Source organism: Mycteria americana, chromosome 2, assembly GCF_035582795.1.
Source record: "Mycteria americana isolate JAX WOST 10 ecotype Jacksonville Zoo and Gardens chromosome 2, USCA_MyAme_1.0, whole genome shotgun sequence".
NCBI lineage: Eukaryota > Metazoa > Chordata > Aves > Ciconiiformes > Ciconiidae > Mycteria > Mycteria americana.
In genome coordinates this window covers 40,684,513-40,705,574 of record NC_134366.1, presented here as the reverse complement: position 1 = coordinate 40,705,574, position 21,062 = coordinate 40,684,513, and the positions used below count along the sequence as shown (strand labels likewise).

General features: G+C 39.1%; 1 long non-coding RNA gene across 2 annotated transcripts; it reads right to left on the bottom strand.

Moving 5' to 3' along the window:
• Window positions 1-432: 432 nt before the first annotated feature.
• On the bottom strand, window positions 433-10,678 carry LOC142406623 (uncharacterized). Of its 2 annotated transcripts, none has more exons than XR_012774637.1 (3): window positions 9,981-10,678; window positions 6,913-7,021; window positions 433-680 (listed from the first exon to the last, which is right to left on the bottom strand). It is a non-coding gene; the product is annotated as an uncharacterized LOC142406623 (long non-coding RNA). The 2 variants fall into 2 exon arrangements; XR_012774636.1 differs by lacking the exon at window positions 433-680 and adding an exon at window positions 5,830-6,177.
• Between the last annotated feature and the right edge of the window lie 10,384 nt (window positions 10,679-21,062).

The following is a 21,062-nucleotide window of genomic DNA, read 5'->3' as shown; positions in this document are numbered from 1 at the left end:
AGAGCTAAAGCTCTCATTGAATTAAGTCTTCAAACTCAGCCTTTGTTTCAAAGAAACACTTATTAGATGGGATACCCTCATCAGAGCTCTCCCAAAGAATTTGTCCTTATTCATGAGTAAAACCACCTCTGGCTGAACTTAGTAGCCAAACCTACAGTGACCACAGTAAGTGAAGATCCAGTTTTATCCATGTCTTCTATTGTGGTATCAGGCAAATTCCAAGAATTTGCCTGATATCACAAGCAAAGAATGTTAGTCCAACAAAGACTAATTGCATTTGGTTATTTTCATACTGTTCCCATTTACTCTGTTTTGCTAGAAAGAACAGACTTGGTGAAGAAGTTGTTCTTCCATTTAGCATTTGCTATTCAGGAACAGAGTGACAATGCAGGAACATGGATGTTCAGGCGTCCTCCTTTTAACTCACCTACCTCTCACTGATGCTACTTGAAGAAGTTTTGTTTCATCCTGTATAAAGATTTATGCTGAGAAGAACAGGACACTTGGTCTCTGCATGACTCTTGGTCTCACAACTCACTCCAACTGACCCATGTTCTTCTGCTCAGGATGAAATTGATAGTCAAGGAGAACTGAGCACATTGTATGAAGTTTAAAACCTTTGAGTTCTTTCTTTCTCTTGTTTTCATTTTCCTTTGAAGTAACATGAAAAAAACTTGTCCCTGGGGAAGTCAAAAGCAATTGTGTTCAAGATCAGGATAGGAACATACATTGTCTGGAGATGGGTCATAACTAAAAGTGATGTATTTACACTTGTCTAGCTAAAAAGAACTCCTTTGTGTGGTGCCTTTGAACTATCTGAGTTCGGCTACTAATGTTGCAGATTGACACTTGCATTTTTTGCAAGAGAAACTGATTTTCCTTTCCAAGGTTTTTGTGTAGACTTGGTAAAGACAGGGAAAGGAATTACAAAAGGTCATAGAAGACATTACCAATTCTTTACACAGGTATCAGTCCCCCCTCAAGAAAACTTGGCCTTTGATGGGAGAATGGCTTTTGTTTTACAACTCCTGGGGCAAGGATGGTTACATCTCATTGGTGTGCTGGCACAATAGTAGATACCCTCAAGCTTTATGATTATTTAGCACCATGGGGACTATTAACTGCTGGTAAGACTGCAGTTTGAGTTATTGGATTTCAATAACAGTTGCAGACTTGGCCTTTAATCTAATTTCCAGTGTGCTGTTTTATTTCTGCCTCATCCAGCATGGTGTCAGCAATGCAGGATCAGGCTCTTCAAATTTGCTTACTGACTGCTAATAAAACTCAATGCAGAAATCACGGTTTGAAGTCAGTATTTAACAAAGGACACAAGACTTTTCTTACTGAGAGACATTTTAAAAATGTTTAAGAGTTTGACTTCTTGTGATCTCAATATTTTCATTTAAAACGGGTTCAATGAATTAGTGCATTTCAGAAAGGAATAGCAAAGCAAAAAATAGGCTTGTGTTCTCTGTGCTTTTATAACATATTAGAAAGATGTTTTTGGTAAAGAAAAGAATGTGTGTGTGCTCAAGGGATCTGTTGCATTCGCTTGGGCATCTTTCTATAGTACAAATTTACATTCTGTACAATTTGGAAGATTTTGTGACAATGGGCAAGTGACTGAGAATGTCACATGAATGAAGAGACTAGCTACCTGAAAAGTGAGAAAGAATGTGTTTTTTACAAGGACTGTACACACAAAACTTTCTTCATGAAAGAATTCTGCCATACCGAAGCTCTGCAAGGAAGGAGGAATCTACATCACATTGGGATTTTGGTCAGAGGGAAGGGAAGGAAAAGGGTTCAAGGAAAGAGAAAATTAATTGTTTGAAAAAGAAGGTGTGTCCTTTGCATGCCTTAGCTGACTTCAGATTTTAGAGGAAACGATGGCAGAGGAAAGCCATTTTCCTTTTCCCAGTCCCTGCTGAGACTACATAGAAAATTGGAGGACTGGTTTGGGTTTGTCCTCACTGCAGATCTTTGCAAGTCTTCAGACACTCATCCTTGTAAAGAGTAAAGAAAAAGAAACAACAAAAACTTAATTGTATTTATCACTATAGATCTTCTTGAAGAGCTCTATCTAGTTCAGATTTGGGAAAAGAAACTGGCTTTTAAATTTAGATATCAAATTCAATGGTAGAGAGCCTGACCCTTTGTAAGGGACTGAAAGAAATTTGGAATGTAGTTTCTGCATGTACTAATGTTTAGAGAGATTTTTCATTTCTTCAACACCTTCTACAGGATGCCCAGAGAAAACGAACTTTCCTACCACTTGTAGAACACATTCTAAACATCCAAAGAAGAGAGATGTGCAATTTCATAGAATCATAGAACAACTTAGGTTGGAAGGGACCTCTGGGGGCTGTCTTGTCCAGCCACCTACTCAAGCAGGTCTAATTAGATCAAGTTGCTCATGGCCATGTCCAGCTCAGTCTAGAATACCTCAAAGAATGGAGATCTTTGAGCAACCTCTGCCAGTATTTGACCAATATAATAGTAAAAAAAAAAATTCTTAACATCTAATGGGAATTTCCCATGCTCCTACGTGTGTCTGTTGCCTCCCTTACTATTGTTGTGCAACTCCAAGCAGAGTTTGTTTCTGTCTTCTCTGTATCCTCTGATCAGGTTGTTATAGACAGCAATAAGGTCTCCCCTTTTCTTTAAAGGCTGAATAGGCCAAGCTCTCTCAGCCTCTCCTTGTCCATCATGTTCTCCAGCCCTCTGACCAGCATGGTGGCCTCCACTGGACTGCCTCCAGTATGTCAACGCGTTTCCTGTACTAGGGAGCCCAAAACTAGACACAGTACTCCAGATGCAGTCTCACAAGTGCTGAAAAAAATATAAGTGCTAGTGGTAAGAAGATTACCACTCTGTATCAAAGGCTTTGACAAAGTCAAAGCATACAACCTCCATTGCCATTCCCTTGTCTCCAGCTCCAGCCTCCTTATTGTAGGAAGCAATTTATACTACTTTGAAATTATTACACTTCAGAGCCAAGTCAAAGTAAGTCTAACTAGTTTATATTCTCCAGTTTATTCCTTGTGTTCCGCTCCCCTGTGTGTAGATAAATGCCCTTAGATTTTCTGTGTAGTTTTGCTCCTGCAGTAACTTACCAACGTATCACTTATATCCCCACCTAATACCAACAGAAAAAATGAAAAGCTGTTCAATGAGGGCAGAAGTATAGAGGCAAATAATGGTCGTTGTCTTTAGTTGTCTTCACACTGGCAAAGTGAATTTTTTCCACTGTCTTCTGCTGGCCACTCAAACACTACAAAGGTTTATTCGAATAGGAATAGGGCCAGTTCCCTCGGTTCACTCAAAGGGGAAAGAAGAATTACAGAGAGAACAGAAATAAGACAATCTTCCCCTGGCAGCACTGCATAAAGTGTTCAGAGGAAACAGTTGCTTCATCCCTTCCCAATCTCTCACCGGTTATTACACTAAAATGCACCCCAGACAATCACTATCATAATGAGGTTAACGGATATGATAAATTCAGCAGAAGCGTTCTTTGTTTTTGATTGACTTTGTGGCTGTGAACTCCTAAATTCATCCTTCCCACACGCTACTCTATGACTGACAAGTATTTTTTAGGACTAATCTGAATATTCAATGACACATTTAAAGCTTTTGTGAAATCCTTGAATGAAAATTGTGGCAATAAAAAGTAATATTATTTTGAAAACACCTTAGAGAGGGAGTTCCTTCCTTTTCTAGGACACCCCTCTGGTGAAGAGGCATGCTGCTACATCAGATCACCAGAGAAGAAAAGACTGTGCTCAAGCACAGAGGATCCTGTGTACATTTTGCAGAGCCAGAGGGCAATTACTGTACTGTCGTCTGGCCCACACAAACACCGTATGAGGAAAAAAGAAAATTTAAAACACATTTTTAATGCTGCAAGATGGAAAAACAGTGCCATAAACAATTGTCACTATTCAGTGTATGGTATTTCACTCATTTCAAATTGTCAGTGTCCCTTTTAAGACCCATAAAAATCGTAACAGTTGTGCTGCTGAAGGGCTTACACTTAATTGTTGTAAAAAACAAGTGGGAGTCAGTGTAATGAAAGAGGTGCTCTTGCCCTCAAATTCCTTTCAGCACTAAATGAGAGTTCTCCAAAATAGGGCATGGATCAGAACTACCGTTTTCTGCTTACCAGGGGAACAGTCATTTTCAGCATAAACAAAAGCAAATGTGTGGTTTTTCACCTGTTCATGGAGATATGCTTTTATTGAATTAAATTCTGGAAATATAAAAATCAAAGTGAAAATGAACACTCTCTTTTCCTTTCTTTTCTGTACCCTTGCTCCTGACTTCCGCTTATACTCTACCTGCACACTAGCAACAGTGTGCATGGCCAGTTATTCTGATCAATGTAAGCGGAAAGAATCTTCTGCATCAAGAACTGAACAGCTGGGAACATTCTTAATTATGTTCTAGGCTAGTGAAAGGACAGGATAAAATAATTATTGGCACAGTACATTAGTGTTTAAGAACAACAGCTTTAAGATTTGGGGTTATTTTTAGAAAAAACAGCATAAAGTTATATGTGAAAAGGGACTGAGGGGAAAAAAGCTAACTACAGAGGAAGAAAAATTACTGAAGCAGCTGGACAGCAGAACAAGATTATAAAAGCCGTCAGAGGTAAAGTTACTCGAACTTCCAATTTGCTACTTTTCTGTTCTCAGTTTTGGAGAACAGGCAGGCGCTCTGCCTTGACTCTCTCCCACCTGTCCTGTCTTCAGTGTGGTTGCCTTCCTTTCCCATCTTCTTGCCTTGCTTCTGTCTTCACTTCACTAGTTTTAGTCCCTTCCCTTTACCAAGTGTCAGCAGCAAGACAGAAGACCTGTCACGCCGCAGAGGAAAGCTGTGCTCAGAGAGGGCTGTGCCGCTCTGCGGGGAGCGGGGGCAGCGGGGGAAGCCTACCAGAACTGCATCATCCCTGTCACTTTCAAACTGCTTTGCAATATTTTGAAATAAATGGGCAAGGCAGAGGATGCTTAAAAATAGCCCTTTCAGTGAGGATGACTGGTTACCAAGCCCTAAGCACATATTACTATTAGGGATATTAATCACAGGCACTTTTTTTTATTTTATGGAAACATGGCTATGACATTAGCCTCATGCATCTATATCTGACCAGGGCTGTAAAGCAGTCAGGATGCAGGCGCTTTCAGCAGTGTAACTAAAGGCAGTATTAGTCTTGTAGCAAGTTTCAAGTTTGAAATACCAAAACTGAATTACACAGCTTAAATACAAAAAGACTAACCTTTTTCAACAATATTTTTATTTAAAGAATTGTCACTTTCAGCAGAGGAACAGATTTTGCTTAAACTAAAAAAAAAAGAAAAAAACCAAAAACCCAAAATTTTTCCCAAACTTATCATTTCTAAGTAAAGATAGGACCATCTGCCCACTTACACCAGCTGGGTGTCTGGCCACGAATGTCTGATATTTCATGCCAAACTGAGTAGTTATCAATGGTTTATTATTTATTTATTTATTTACTAAAAAAAAATTAAAAAATAAAAAAAATTTTAATCCGCAGTCGGTTAATTTGTATGTCTTGCAATCCCACGTTTGTCCCTCGTTACATTTTTAATGCACCTGAAGAGCCTGGCTGCTGTGCTGGCCCCCAATTCAAAGCCTAATGAAGTCCCACCACTTCCAGTGGAACTCTAAGCAAATGCTACCCTGGGAATCAGACTGCAGTTTTCAAAAGAACACAAATGTTCATTTATCAAAATAATAATATCAACTGCTATTTGAGTGCTTTATTTATATATCATATTTAAGTGGCTAATCAGAAGTAATAGCTTATTATTAAATACAAATGGTTTCTTATTTACATAAATAAGGCTTATCTTACTTCTCTTGCCAGTTTTGGCTTCCTTGCTAGCCATCACAGACTGTATTGGCAACCACAGTACCTTCACTGGTCTTGCCAGCTTAAGCGGAAATAAATCTGATCTTTATTTTTAAATTGCAGTTTAATATTGCCGAAGTACACAAGATTGACTGGAAAATTTGGGTTTTATTCCGATTTTTTCTCAGACCAGCCTTTCCTACACAGCTTGGAGTTTCACGGCTTAGTTCCATCGTCATGTTCACTGATTGCAATTTGATCTCGCTGCTGCTGTTCCTCGGCACATTGGTGGTACACAGCCACTGGAATTGTAAAAATTAAAGATTTCATCCCTTGCCAATGCAGAATTGCTATTTATTTAGTTTGGGGTCTATTTTGACTCATTTGGGGACTTTATTCAATACACTAAGGGTTTGCTTAAACAGGGACACTCAGGAAAGTTAATCCAAAGTAATTAAAACAGTGAATTTAAAGTGGATTAGTTAAACCACATTAAACCCCAGTCCACACTGGGGTTTAATGTGGTTTAACTAATCCACTTTAAATTCATACCTTTAGTTAATTTGGATTAATTTTCCTGAGTGTCTCTGTTTAGACAAGCCCTAAAGCCCCAATCCTGTAAACAATTTATGCACACGAGTATTTGTATGTGATGCACTTAATTAGCCTCGATTCAGGAAAGCACTTAAGCTCTGCTGAAATCAACGGAACTTAAGTGTCAATGGATGGTTTTGCCTGAACTGGGAGCAAAGGCACCACATGCAAAAATGTTGCCCTGGACACTAATATTGACAGGAATCACTGTGTACTTTTCGATACTCTTAGCAGGAAGTTTTTCTGATATCTAGTTTATTTTCTTTTTGCCCTTCTGCACTAAATCTTTGTATAGCCTTGCTCCACTCTAACCAGTTTCTCCATCTTTCTGGGCACTGATCTATGTGGTACATCAGATTATGCTGATACGACTCTCTGCTGATGCACCATGTGTTTCAAGATCAGGAGGTTGGTTTCTTTACACCTTTCAGAGGAAGTCTCACCTGTGGCAAATTTTAGTTGAGCTAGTCTGGAGTACATGGTTCTTTTTATTCTTTCCAACACTAGTTCGTCAGTCTCTGTTCCTCTTGCTCACTCCACTTTGCTTGATGCCTTTGAAAATTTTCAGAACGCATTAATTAGCACCCCTTTGTCAAACTTAAGTGATGAATTTCATCATTTTGAACATAACTGTCAGGATGTCAAGCTATGTATTTTACTAAGCATGAGATGTTTGGCTTTCTACTGGAAGAAGACACTGCATTTTTGGTTAGATATTCGGGAAGCATAAATAATAACAGGAAAATTACACTCAATCCTATCACTTGACATACAGGTTCACTGAGAGCATACCTAAACTCCACTAAACCCAAGAATTTTAAAATTATTTAAGACCTATTTCAGTTAAAGTGTGAATGTCTATGGCCAAGCTATATTGTAATTCAGAAGCAAAACTTTTTTTTTTACTTTCTTCCACAAAAAGGTACAGATGGAGACTGAAAAGGACAGAACAAAACTTCTAATTAATTTTTTTCTTATGATCGGTTAAGTATTTTAAAATAATCTACAAAAGAAGAACTTGAGGGTGAGTAAGTGAATATTTACAATGGAAACTGCAAGCTGACAATGGTGTCAAACAGACTCTACTGGAAGAAAATTCCTCAAATTTAAAATCAATGTAAATCTGTTCTTAATAGGTGTGTCTAGAATACACCTCATTATAGGGTTTACAAATGCTAGAAATACTCTACAAGTATCTCTTAGTTTCTCTATCGGAATACAGTTGCTACAGAAGTGGAGCTTCTTTTGACTCACAGGAGAAGCTGCAGTCATTAAAACTTTCATGAGATTTTTTCAGATTCCGGAGACTGCAAAATTTCCTGGATTACGGATCAAATACGAAATCCAAACAAGATACTGTTGCAATTTAAAATACAACTAATGTGTGTATGTATATTTATATATTTGTATGTGCACACAATCATATATGTATATGCACTCAGTAAAATACATGTATATAATTCACATAAATATATACTCAAAATCTGTGGAAATTTTTATATTGTTTGCATGCGTGAGTTAACTAAGCCAAAAAGTTAAGATTTTTTTACTTTATATTTTATTAAACTGGCAAATCTATATTATACTCTTTCAAAATAGATGAAACCCTGCTAACTAGCTCATATGCATGTAACAGCTTTACTCTATAGTTGATAATCAAATTGGACATGCCCCTCTGCCAAGGATTGGAAACTAGAATGTATTTCTAGATACTCTACCAGGTGAGACCTGGAAGGAATGAATACAGAACGTCAGTATTTTCCACTTTTCTTACTCTTACATTGGTTTCTACCAGCACAGGTGTGCAAGCAACATATGCATTTTCTGGTATGGATACCACTTACATTTGAGATGGTAAGAACTTGTATAAAACTTAGCTAGATTACAGACTAAACTATTTAAATGAACAATGTAACTAATAAGGTAACTAAATATAAACCAAGACTTTTCATAATTCCAATGAGCAGCCAAGTAAAATTTAAAAAATATTTCTAACCCCAAGAATATTTCAGTCAAGACCTAATATATGAAATTAGGAATATTTAACTACAAACATTATTTTCTTCACCTATATAAAGCCTACACACCTTTACTTGTGACTCTGCAGCAGGACATATTTTGAACATAAACTGAGAAAGTCTAAGAAGTTTGTTTTTAACCCCCCATAATCTTGTAAATACAGAAAATAATAATATTTGGAATTTATTTTTCCATTTATTGTTGTGTAAGTAAAAGGGATTCATCCCCTTACAAAGTTTTAATTTTGGGGTGGAACCTCCATTCATGCTTAAATTGGCGTTTTAAGTGTTACGATGAGCCTAACAATTGATTGCCAATGAAACAAGAATAAACTACTTCTGGCAGATTCTGTTGTTGTTTTTCCTGCTGGCTTTTGTTCTAGGTTTTATTTTCCATGGGAAAATTTTCATATTGAGAATACTGAGAAGGCCAAATCTTTTAAGACATCCCCTAAGCGCACACACAGTTAGGTATCCTATGCTCATATAATTAACTCCAGTAGTTATTTAGACAACTCACAATTGCCTGATTTGAGTACGCAGTGGGAGTATGTGCCAAAGGCAGGTGCATACTTTTTTTTTAACAGTAGCCCAAATCTGCAGGTTTATAGAGAAAAGGTTTTGATACTTCCAGTAAAATTTGTACTTAGTGAATCCTGCCTATGCACCTATATCTTCAACATACAATGTGCTGTAATTCTTTACATTGCCATTTCATCTCCCAAGCACATGATACTTTTGCACGTGTTCTTTTCTACAATGCACTGCATTCCAAAAGCAGAAAATAGGTATTTCCATGTATTTCTAGTGGACAGGTCACTGTGATATATGCAGACTGACTGTAGATGGCTGTATGATTTCTAAAACAAATGCCATGCCCTATACTGAACAAAATTATCATTTCATCACTGAGCTGTTCGAAGTATTCAAAACATGATATTACTAGACAAGAATTATATGCTTGGCTGCTTGGCTTTTTTTAATATCAAGATCTGCTCTAACACAAAATAAATGTAAGGAGAGACAAACAGAAAATCATTATTTCAAACAGAAAATGAAATGATCTGATTGAAATTAACAGATATATGGACATGCAAGGAAAATCTCATGCCTCTGGGGTTTTTTTGCCCTGTGGTTTTTGCATTTAAATCTACTAACATTTAACTTTAAATGGCTCTTTCTACTTTAAACATTCTGTTATTGCAAGGAATTTAAATGCATTGCTGTAAAACACTATCATCAGCAGGCCGGAACCTAGTCTGGTCTCTCTTTTTTTAATCAAACATCTGGGAATCAAAAACATCTGTAGACTGGCATGGAGTTAAAACTTCCTCTCTAAGTATCTGGCAAAACCACATAGATGGGCTGATTATCTTGCCCTGAAATGGCCCACAAAGCAAAAAAGCTCCTCTCTGGGAATCAGGGAAACTATAAAAAAAAGTCTTCAGAGATTAGCTACAATACATTCATCATGTAATTATTACTAAGATTACTAAGTTTTATTCCTGTTTCACGTTTCTAGGTATATCTCAGATTGATCATCTTTCTTCCGATGTTGCCCTGAAGCACCATCTAATAGTCAAATAGTACCAGCTTAGGCTCATTTTTCCAAGATTCGGGCTCAGACAATAATGGTAATAACGGCTAGTATGGATGATGGAGTATGTCTCTAGTTTGTCCTTTCTGTCTCATATTGGAGTCCCCAAGAAAAAGCTTGGACTCTATCAGGCATAATTAGAAATTATACAATTGTCACGAAGAGCAACCTTGTACACATAGCGCTTCACTTCATCTTCAAACGGTTGCATAAATATACACCTTGCAGTTTTTCTTTCAAGTAAAATGAACTCTCCAATACTAGGTGGTCCTCTACAATAGTTGACATTCCTTCGGGGTTTTTAATGAAGAGCGAGCCAATGCCAAGCAAATGGCAATTTACCAGATTTCCCCAAAACTTAAGCAAGCAAATCTTTTTGATTAAGCAGATCTCAAATGCATGCCAGCAATCCAAGTCTGCCTTGCAAATTCAAGTGTTTTGTCTCACGTGAACTGCTGCTACCCGTTTGTAGAAAAACGTGCTTAGAGGGTTTACTCCACTTCTTGGGAAAACAAGGGCCACCAGGACGCGGGCACGCACCTCCGGCCCTCCCAGGCCTCCAGCCGTGGACGGGCCCGGCCAGCCCGGGCCCAGCAAACAGCCTGGCACAGTTCCTTTGTACCCCACCACCTACTTCCTCCTTCCACGATAAAGTTTCCCAAGCGGCCTGAACCCGGCCAGTCGCTTCCAGGGAGCAACGTACTGGATTCACGTTAAATTACCTCATTTTAAGCTACTTCCCCCCTCAGCCCCGCCGTGCGTGGTTGAGGTAACTACTCTGCGTACGCTTTACGTAAATAAAAGCGCCCCGGGCTTCCTCAGCGGGGGGAGGCCCCGAACAAACGGAAAAACCTCCTGATTTCAAAGAATCCCAGCGCCCTTTTGCTCTTGTCCGCCGGGGCTCGCGAGGAGCCGGCGGCAGCTGAGCCGCGACACAGCCCCCGACAAGGGAAGCCACGGCCCCGCCCTCCCCCTTCCCTCTCCGCCTCCGCCGCCTCGCCGGCCCGAGCGGGCCGCGGCCGCCCGGCTGGCCGCACACCCCCAGCCCCGCGCCCGCCCAACCGCGGCGGCGGGCGCAAGGAGCAGGCGCGGCGCCGAGGGCGGTGTGGGCGGCCGCGGCCTCATGGCGCAGCCGGCGCCTGCGCGGAGGGAGCAGGAGTGGTGGTGGGGGGCGGCGCTATCGCGCGGCCCCGCGTGCGGGCAGGGAGCCCTTCCCCTTCCCTTCTCTTCCCCGGGCCTCCCCCACCGCCTCCCCCTGCCCCGCGTCCCTCGCAGGGCGCCGGGCCGGCGCGGGGGTCTGTGTGCCGCGCAGGGAGGGAGGGAGGGAGGCGGGGAGGGAGGGAGAGAGAGAGAGACAGACAGAGGGAGAGAGAGAGAGAGAGAGAGAGGCTGAGCCAGATCTTCATGCCACTGCAGGCAGCAGCAGCAGCAGGTAAAACCAGCTCCAGAGCATCTGCTCCCCTTAACCCGCTTGCCCCCCTCCCCGCCGGCCGCCCTGCAGTCAAAGTGCGCCGCCCCCCGCCCCGGCCCCCGCCGAGGCCTTTCCCCGGCGGCGGCGCCTGGTCCCGCCGCCCCCGGCCGTCAGTGGGCAGCAGCGGGGCTGGCAGGGGCGGTGAGGCCTGCGCGCACCGGGCTGCCGCCGCCGCTCCTCGGCCTCCTCACGCTCCTTCCCGCGGGGCTGTCCGCCGGAGCGGGTGGCGGCCCGGGGCGTGCTGAAGGCAGGACCTCCCCGGCAGGGATCTCTGGAGCCAGAGCCTCGTTTCTGGCAGGTGAAAGCAGGGAGGGAGGAGGAGAAGGAGGCAGATTTTGTCACAACGTTTCCCCCCTCTGGATTTTTTTTTATTGTTGTTGTTGGTGATTCTGGTGGCTGAAAAGGGAAGTTAAGGTCTTCGTGATTTCCTCCCCCCCGCCCCTCCCCCCCCCCCCCCCCCCCCCAGGCCTTGAAAAAGAGTTTTTAGAAGCAGCTTGGTTACCCTCCACTTTTCCTGCCCTAGAGCCTCTCTTCCTCCCTGTTCTCACCTATCTGACTCAGTCTGTGCTAGCTGTCCAGTTTATTGCCATCAGTGGTAGATGTTTAACTGTCACACTTGTTTTTCTTTAGGATATAGTAGTTCAAGTGGTGTAGAAGTCTGGATTTAAGTGCAGGGGCTGCAATTAGCACATTTTAGCCGTTTGAGAGTTTTATACTCTTAGATTGCTGTACTGTACCCATTAGTAGTTTAGTTTAGCTACATATCCTATGGTATTATGCATCCTGGAGGCTTTATGGTCTGCTTTTAAGAAATAGTTGTTCCATCATACTGACATAACATTGCTTCAGTGGTATATACGCTTTCAAATACCTAACAAACACCAGAATTGTTACTTCATATGTGAAAGAATTCATGTTCCAAAATGTACTGGGATGGGACTTGGGAGAAAAGAATACTCTTCTAGTTCTGCCACTCAGCTCTACTGCATTCATGCACTGCTTTAGTCTCCTGCTTGCCTTCCCTTACAAAGTACTCTGAAACCTGGTTAAAAAGCACCACATAAGAGAAGTATTTCTTTTCAGACCAATGAATGTTCATTAAAGTTGTTATTTGTCAGTTCTGTTACTTGCCACACACTAATTCAGCTATTTACTCTTAATACCTCTGTGAAAACTAAAGCTTCCAAAAATGTTTTCCAAATAAATGTGGGCTGATTGTTGGTATTGAAAATATTTTTAAAAATTTGAGGGTCATGAAACATTGAGTTAAATTAATCCTAGATCCCACCTCTCTGATTCATCATCCACTGTTACATTTGCAGCTCGCAGGTTGAAATACCATAAGAGCTAAAACTGGTCATTAAGAAAAATACATTGTTTGTGGATGATAATGACTTCTATTTTTGAAACCAGTCCTTTTTTTTTGTAAACGTAATAGTTGTCTGAGTTAACATAATTGTAAATTGTTAGTTGTCAAACTTCGTTTTTCCTGACACACGTGACCCACGTACGGCCTAAATGCTGTTAACCCTAGAAGTCATATGTATATATATATAATAGTAGCGATTACTGGAGTAGTTACAATTAAGGTTATGTAGTACATTCAGACTATCAGGTAAACACAGAATTAGACACAGCCTACTCTAGAGAAATTGTTGAGTTTTTAAATGTGTATATTTTCTACTTGAAATTGGTAGCTCTGCTGCTGAGCCAATAACAGGAGCTTACCCTTGTATGAACTGTGAACCTACATAATGAACTTCAGTTCATAACAAAGTATGAGAACACGAGCAATTACTGTTTTTACATATAAGCACATACTGGGAAGAAGGTGCATTTTTTTCCCCTCTAGATTTTATGATGGCTTTGTAATTTAGATACTACAGGTATGGTGACCTATGACAACTGAACATTTCAGAAGATGTTAATGGCATCCTTTTGTTAGTGAGATGAAGACAAGAGTCTGTTCTCCAGCTTTGTGGATGGGAAGGCAACTAAATAAGGCTTGTACTGGTAGCTTTGTTTAACGATTAATTAAACTGATGGGATTCTTGTATGTTTCACTTCATTTCACCTTCTCAGAAATCTTAGGAAGCCAGGAACTTGATTTTTTACAAATAGCTTTCCGTTTCTGCTGTAATATTAGCAAAGCTCACTTGTCACACAGAAATCGTTCAGAGCTTTTCTTAAAATACCGTGCCACCTGTGAGAGTGGCACTTAACTTTGAGAAATGTAAGTGAAAACATTCCTCTTGCATTTTTCCTTCTTTGCATTACAGTGTTGGCTTTACTCAAACGTTGCTCTTTTCTCTTTTGTTTGCACTTGCATCTTTTGGACTTTGGTACCTTGTATTAATGTGCAAGAAAAATGTGATTTGGTGGTATAGTCTTATACATTCTCTGCCTGCCTATGGTTTACCCTAACGTAGAGATGAACTTTGCTGTCTCCGCGTTGTTGTTGCTATTGTAACTTCATTTTTCACTGGGGAAGGGCTATGCAAAGAACTGTTTTACACTTTGCCCTGAAAGGAATTCTGTTGACGAAGTCTTAGAAAGTTTACTTTGTACTCCATCCTTAGGAGTTTTATCTTAAACTGTTAGGTATGCTGCTGTAATTGACAACAGCTGTTGCTGAGAATTGTGGAGGATAGACAGTTTCTAAGATAATCAGTTCCTAGTCCATTTGAGGCTTTGTTGATTAGCACATGTAAGAGCATTTTGGATCAGGAGCCAGTGATGTCTGCAGAGTGCAAATGTGGTATGTTATCTAAACTGTTTGACTTAGACTCTACACTGCTCTGTAGTAAATAAGCTATAGGGGTTGTGTGATTTTTCTTCTAGCCCAGTAAAGTGCCCAAAGCGATTCAGTCTTTAACCTGTAAAAACTCAGATCTTTGGCTGAGTTGTGCTCTCAGAGGAAGAGGGCTATTAAATGTGATAGAAGGAGTTGCTTGCTTGTGTTTGGTTGTTATGTTAGTGAGGCTTAAACTCTCTATTTTTGACCTCCAAAAGAAGGGGCATAGCTGCTACCATTTCCAGTTTTTAAGATTGCTAGTGTAGCCTGTGTTTTGCTTAAGAATATTTTTATTAGTTATCCAAATGTCAGGTTTTTTTTCTGATATCACAGCTCCTGTGATCAAATACTTTTAAAAAAAGGACTTGAAAATGATGCAGAGTTTGAGGTCCCTGTCATATTGGATAACATTATAATCTGATAATTCATATTCTTTTTATTGATGTTGAATAGAAAAAAGCATGATTACTCTGAATCTTATAGGAATCTGTATGTGACAGTCTTTGAGGAGAAATGGTTGACCATATTTATACTCTGAGAGTTGGGATAAGAAGCAAGAGCCAAGCTGGAGCAGTTAGTCAAACCGCATCCAGACCTTGGAGATGAACATTCAACATTCAGCATATTTTGGATAAAGGTTGATGAACTACCAAGCAGAATGGAAATGGGTGTTTTGCCTTTGTTAATGGTTAGATGTAGATTTCCCAAAAGCACTGAGTCATAACATGACCTGAAGCCTGGTTGGAAATCGTTTGAAAATAATAGGAAGAATCACATGTCACTGGTGTTGAATTGTATGCAGCAGAAAAGAGACAGTATCGTGGTATCCTGTGTTCTATTTAAAAAACCTCAACATTTTCCTTCTGTACTATTTAAGTTGAGGGTCTTTTTGTTCTGTTAATGGGCTGGCAAATTGTTATTTTAGGTTTATTAAAGAACATTATTACCACACTACTAATTAATCTAGTTCTGTGTATGTGAAAAGTTCATGTGCTTGCTTAAGTTGACTTGCACTTAGTACTGCATCACGTAGTGTTGCATTAGTGGGGATCAATTCTATCTTAATACATGAACATTTCACCTTAAATATATTACAGCATCAGTTTTTGTCTCAGTGTTCCCCCCCTCCCCCCCCCCCCCCCAAACTTCTAGTTGGCTAAGCTTTTTTTTTTTTTTTTTTAAGTGTATCAAGATACTGAGAATCTACCATTTACTTCTCTGGATGACTTGTTTCAGTGATTCATCTTTTCCACTATTTAAAAATAAGGCATGCAATTATTGTTTGAATACATTTGAATGCATCTGTCTTTCACTGGTTCTTGTTATCTTGTCTGAATTCTCTATCATATCAAACTGACTTAAAACTTGATTTGTCCCTTTGACACTGAGGTTTCACTCCTCTGCGTGGTGGCAGTCCCTAGTATTTAAAGACAGATACAGATTTTAAAATACATAGTTTTAAAAGGGCATCAACAGATCATAGGTTTACTGGGCTGACTACTCTAGGACTCTTAGATAAGTTTAACAAGTATGCTGATTTAAAATGTTTGTCTCACAATGTTTTTTAACATCTGATCTGGAACATCTGTTTAACAAATGAGTTGGAAAGAAAATCAATATAATGTGATACAATTATACCATTTTGAATCTTTCCAACTATAGAATGAAAGTATTTATTGACTATTTTTGATCTTTCCTTATGATTTTTAACACTTGTGCCACCTCTGTCTAGTCATGGGCCTCTGCTGTTGTTGAGGTGGTGTTTGTTACTAACGCTCTTGGCTGTGTCATAGGTAGATGTTTTATGTCTCTCAGTTTCTGTACACCGTAACTCTAATTTATGTTGATGGTGATCCAGCCTCCCCTTTTCTACATTGTTGAGCCTGCTTTTTTTTTTCCTTTACACTTGCTTCTTTTTTCAAAAACATCAGGTTTTGAACAAGTAGGATGAGCTATAGCCATAATTGTCCTTTTTGTTAGAATTGCCTGACCATAGATAAAAGCCCTCTTAAGGAAGTTTGCATTTTCGTGCTTTTCTGTCTAAGATTTTTGTTCCCAATCAATTTTGTTCATAACTCTTTTCAGCTTCAGAAATTTTGAAACCTCAGGAATATGAGCATGTATGTGCATCATATGTTTACATAGATGTCAGTAATCTCTTTCTGGCTATGTAATCTGATCATGAGCAGTAATTCTTAGAATATCCCCAATTTCCAGTCCAGTGATTTACTCATTTTAGCTGTTACAATGGGATATATTATAATTTCTCTGTGTTGGTTATGGTGAGTGCTGTTAGAAAACTGTTGCTAATAATTTTTAAAAACTGATGTTTTTCCTGTTGGCTGCTTAAGATTCTGAGGTATTAGGGTTCATTATTAAAAAGACTTCAGTTTGACTTTTTTTTTCAGCACATTACAAATACGGGCTTGCAGAAAAAATCCTCCTGTTCTCTAGTTTGAGCTGATGGTCTGTAACAGACCTCTACTGGCATCACCTTCTGAGTGAGCTGTCTTATTTAACCCTTAGACGTACATATAGCCAGTATATCCTTTGGTTCTGAACTCTCAGGTAATGAATATCTCAACGATCTTTCTTGAAACCTGGATTGTGCCTGCTTGATAATAAGTGGTATTTTTATTTAATCTCTAGCTTTTACACAAATGGACTTTTGGCCTTTTCTTTTTCCTGTTGTGAGGAAGTATAGCTGTGTGACGTGTATTGAGAACAGACTTGAATTTTGAGAAGGTATGGAACTCTTTGAAAGTTTAAAAGAATCTTTCTAGAATTCCAGGAATGCATTTTTAGCATTTAGACTTCACTCTGACATTAGCATAAGAATTGTACCTGGCATCAGATTAATTGTCATCCAGGACATTGTTTTGTCACTTACAGTGGCCAACAGCAGGTGTTTTAAAGGAAGTTACAAAAAAATTTCTAAATTGTGGAATAATCTCCATACCGTGGAGCTCCGCAAATTCTTGTTGGTTTGTAACTGTTTACGGTGCTGATCCTGAGTGTTCTTCCCCATAGTATTTTTCTTGTTGATAAGTATTTTTATATAGGTGGGTGTTTTTATTATCCATGGAAATATGTAATCTTTTCACAAATTTTAGTGTTGTATTTATAAGCTACCTGCCTATTGTCATGCTCAGCACTCTTTTCTGAATTGTTAAGAGTAGCTTAAAGCTCAGTAGTTACTTGAGCAGTGCTGATGATTATTTCTTATCTACTGTGCTTTAGATGCCAACATGCTGCCCATTTACTTATTTTTTTTTTTTAATTTCATTAATCTCACATAGTATTGATGAATATGATTGTATTCTGGGTCCCAAAATTTTCCGTTAGCAGTGGTGGATGTGACCAGTGGCTCCTGCCTCCTGTATGATGTGGATATACACACTCTTTCCTCCAACTTTTTTTTTTTTCCTCCTGCCATTGTTCACAGCAAGGCAACATCTATATCTGGATGAAGATCTGCCTATATTTTGCTGATTGAAGCTTGACAGAGATGAAAACTGTTGATGTATTTTCTGATCTTCCCCAACAGATTATCTTTCAAAAGTAAGATTATTTTCTTTAACCATGATTAGTTTTTCTATCATCTCTGCTTTAAAAGGGTTTGTCAGTGTTCCCACTGACCTTTCAGATGTAAGTTTGACCTCTTTTAAAAGTAGAGACTTTTAAGAGTGTAATGGTATTGTTCATGTTTATTTCGTAATCATTCTTATATCAGCATGCTTGCTACACTGTAAATCTGAATAAGAGGATCCAGTGTCAAGGTGGTACTTTGGTTCCTTGTACCTTCTTGACTAAACTTTATCTGGAGTATTCATGATTAACATTTAGGGGCTTTGTAAAGCCTTCATCATCCGTAAATGAAAATAGCATTAATCATTTTCAGTGAGAGGGAAGTGACTTATTCAAGGCCAAACAACAGCTTAAAAGGGAAGCTTCCGTTAGAACCCAGATTTTATAATATCCCATCACAGCTAATACAGGAGCACACTGTAAAATATTTAATAACTCACACAATATAAATGAGTTTGTTAAATGGGAGAAAAGAAAAGTAATTTAAACATGTTAAATAGTGGACTATGTAAAAGAAATTTGAGAAGTAGCGTGAAAGAGTAGATATAAGGAGAGTAGTACTAATGCTTATGGGACAAATACAACTAAACATTAAGTATACGTCTCTTAATGTAAATCTGCTAGGTTATTTGATAATTGTGCGGGGGAGGATAATGGGGTTATTAATTTCTTTAGTGAGAAGAGTGGTTCTCAGCTGATACTCATGCTTGTTTTGCATGTCCTGCTTCCTATAAAACTTATGCGTACTTTCAGAACGGTGGCTTGAACACTTGCAGCATATACAGCCTCTTATTTCTATTGGAATCACATATTTAAAAAAATATGTGGGAGCTTTGCTTGTCTTTCAGTTATTCATGAGTCAGTAGCATAGTGTTTCCTCCTTTAGGCCTGACTAATTTTTAATTTACATAATTTACACGTATGCCTATGGTGCTAATAAATATACACAGTTTGGGGAAAAGTTAATAAATTCAAATACATAACTGGGCAATTGTTTTATATATATGTGTGTATTTTTTTGTAGACTGAAAACTAAACCTGGTGCTGCTTGTGACGATACCTTTTTAAGTTTGTTATACCCCATAATCTTTATGTACAATGCATTAAGCAGTCAAGGCTAACAGGCCAAAGATTTCACTCCTTTGGTTTTCATTGTAGATTCACATTTGTACATAAAGCTTATACTGGTTGTGCCCTGCCAGTTTTACTGCTTCATGAAAAGATGTAGCAGATAATATTGAAAAGATTCTTTTTTTTTGAAGTATGCGGAAATCTGGACGTCTGTAAATTTGGTTTTTGTGGCTGGATGAGTGCAAACAGAGGAAAGTGCAACAAGCAGGAAGTTTCTGACTTCCTGTAATCAGAGGAAACTCATGTCCCAGTCAGTGGAAAGGTTTCTTCTGAACGCATCAGTGGCATATGTTCATTGTGCACAAAAAAACATTTAAAGCTCAATGTCTCAAAAGTCAGTGTCTTGAAAACTAAAAAAAAAAAGGAACAAAAAAGTTAGCATTTTAGATTGATGGAGTGTGTGTGTTAACAGTTAAGACTTGTTGAATTTTTTTGCAAATGCGCTTTTCAAAGAAGGCAGCCATTTAGAAGAAATGAGAACGTTTTATGAATGAAGGTAAACTTCACCTTTTTATTTGTGAATTTACTTCGCAATTTTCTGGGAAAGTACTTATATCAGCGTGAAATGCCCTTTGAAATTTATGTTGGTACTTTGTGTATCACTTTAAGTAAGTTAATTTTGGGCAGTTCTCCTTTCAAATTAAAACTTCATTCCTATAGAGCATTTCTGAAAAATACTGTATGCCAGTATAAATATTTTACGCTTGGAACTTTAGTGTCCCTTTTTCATAAGGTTCCCTTCTCTAGTTAGGGTGGGTTTCACCTAGTAGAAAGTTACTTTGGCTTTTGGATTTGTGCAGTGGTCCCAGCTCTTATTTGTTGTACTGCCCATGACTTTTGATTTGAAGATTGCTTGATTCAGGTGCAAGATGACAGTTGAGGCTCAGCTGCAAGACAGGGAGTTGGAAAGAGGTTCAAGGGGTAGATGGAATGAGATATGTATAGGGCAGGATGTACCTTCTCCCTTTCCAGCTGATTACTAGCTCCTTAGGGCCCCTCTCATACTACAAATTTTTCAGAACCATATATGGACCCGAGCAGTTTGCTGGTTGCTTTTGATTCCCACCTTTGATCAGTGAAGTTGTTTGTTGATTTGACACACCTTCAAGATAAAATGTCAAACTTCAGTTTGGAGAGATGGAAAAGCTGCTCAGTCTTTTGTCTCTTATGACTTTTGTCTTGAGCCTTAAGTATGTTCTTAGGGTGAAGTGAGAGGAATTCTGCACCTGAGAAGAAATTAAAACATATATTGGACAGATACAAGTTGATATTAATATTTTAATAACTGTATCTGATGATGACATTAGACGTATACTTGGTGCAGTCATGCTGCCTTTACCCACAAACGCAGAATCCATTTATCGCAAGGTTCGGTCCTTATGAAACTGAGCGGGGAGGAGCAAAGGACAGTAGCAGCTGCTATCACTGGACATAGCTCCACTTCAATGTGCATGACTGGGATGGATTGAGGTACACATACAGAATGAACAAGTGGCACTATCAGCTGTTGCAAATCCAGCTGAGACGCTATGTTACTTTAATAGCGTTCCTGTGCACTCTACAACCTCAGTGATTGGAGAAAGTCCTGATTTGTTTTTAGTATGTTATACGTTTTTGTTCTTGTCTTTAGGGATGTTAGATAAACCGTCAAACTTCTTGTATATTAGAAGAAAAATATGTAGTTCTACCTATAAATCAGTATTCAAAACTGACATATGCCAAGAATTAGAGCATGCTGTTGCTGTTTCATAGCTGTTGGGTGAGACTAGATTTTTACATTAATTTGCAGTAATAGTGTATGATCAGTCGTGGTTATAATTTCCACTGTGAGTAATTTTATCTGAGAAGAGGGCAAATGTGGGCTGAGTGAACATCATTTTACTCCTTGTAACAGCTTACCCAGGTTGGGATGAAAGTATGTTGATAGACTCATGCTGTAATTTTTGTAGGTTGACTGGAGTGCTTCATTTTCTAGAGCTGCTGTTATTTATCAT